The 769-nt window shown below is 42.1% G+C and overlaps 1 non-coding gene across 1 annotated transcript; it reads left to right on the forward strand.

The window, feature by feature from the left end:
* Window positions 1–402: 402 nt before the first annotated feature.
* LOC119177434 (U6 spliceosomal RNA) lies at window positions 403–505 on the forward strand. Its single transcript, XR_005110611.2, has one exon. It is a non-coding gene; the product is annotated as a U6 spliceosomal RNA (small nuclear RNA).
* The last annotated feature ends 264 nt before the right edge of the window (window positions 506–769 follow it).

Below are 769 nucleotides of genomic sequence, written 5' to 3' on the forward strand. Positions count from 1 at the left end.
TGAATATGGTCTATAGCGGAGTAGCATGTACAAAATCCTGCTTGACCCTTTGGTTGATTGAACTCTAATGTCGCCTTAATTCTATTAGCACATAGTTTTATAAATAGTTTGTAGAGAACGAACAGTAAGCTGATCGGCCTGTAATTTTTCAAGTCCTTGGCGTCTCCTTTCTTATGGATTAAGATGATGTTAGCGTTATTCCAAGATTCTGGTACCCTTCCTGTCAAGAAACATTTCCTATATAAGGTGGCAAGTTTTTCCAACACAAATTCTTCGCCATTATTCGGGAGGTCCATTGTATCTTATCCTCACCAGTGGTTTTGCCTTTTTGCATTCCTTTTAGGGCCCTCAAAGAGGCAAAGCAGCTGGTGAGGACTTTCCTTACTTCCCATGTCGTTACTGGTACTTCCAAAGTACATATACTAAAATTGGAACGATACAGAGAATATTAGCATGGCCCCTGCGCAAGGATGACACGCGAAATCGTGAAGCATTCCACATTTTTACGCCCCAAGCAGCAACCCATCAGACAGCTTTGGAGTATATGTACAAACACTATGCTGACATAATGCCCATATTCACAGAAGGCTCTACAACACAATGTAGATCGTCGTACGAAGTCTTCGTGCCGTCTACAGGAAAATCCCTTGCGTTTCGGACATCTTCGACGACTGTGGAGTTACATGGAAATAGGGAGGCTCTAATAATTATTCTACGATACCAGCTGCCAAAAAGATGGGCTGTGTTTACAGATTCTAAAGCAGCGCTT

Source organism: Rhipicephalus microplus, chromosome X, assembly GCF_043290135.1.
Source record: "Rhipicephalus microplus isolate Deutch F79 chromosome X, USDA_Rmic, whole genome shotgun sequence".
Lineage (NCBI taxonomy): Eukaryota > Metazoa > Arthropoda > Arachnida > Ixodida > Ixodidae > Rhipicephalus > Rhipicephalus microplus.